The following is a 320-nucleotide window of genomic DNA, read 5'->3' as shown; positions in this document are numbered from 1 at the left end:
TGTGTGGTCCATGTCAAGTCCTCGGATATGTGGGCTCCGAGGTACTTAAAACTGTTCACTCTCTCAACCGGTACCCCGTCGATGCTGAGGGGGCTGTAGTCCCTGACCCCCGGCCTCCTAAAGTCCTCATATCCCTCCTAGTTACACACAGTCCTCATATCCCTCCTAGTTACACATACACACAGTCCTCATATCCCTCCTAGTTACACACAGTCCTCATATCCCTCCTAGTTACACATACACACAGTCCTCATATCCCTCCTAGTTACACACAGTCCTCATATCCCTCCTAGTTACAGACAGTCCTCATATCCCTCCTA

Source organism: Notolepis coatsorum (assembly GCF_963971535.1).
Source record: "Notolepis coatsorum genome assembly, contig: SCAFFOLD_579, whole genome shotgun sequence".
Lineage (NCBI taxonomy): Eukaryota > Metazoa > Chordata > Actinopteri > Aulopiformes > Paralepididae > Notolepis > Notolepis coatsorum.
Note: the sequence above shows the minus strand (reverse complement) of the source record.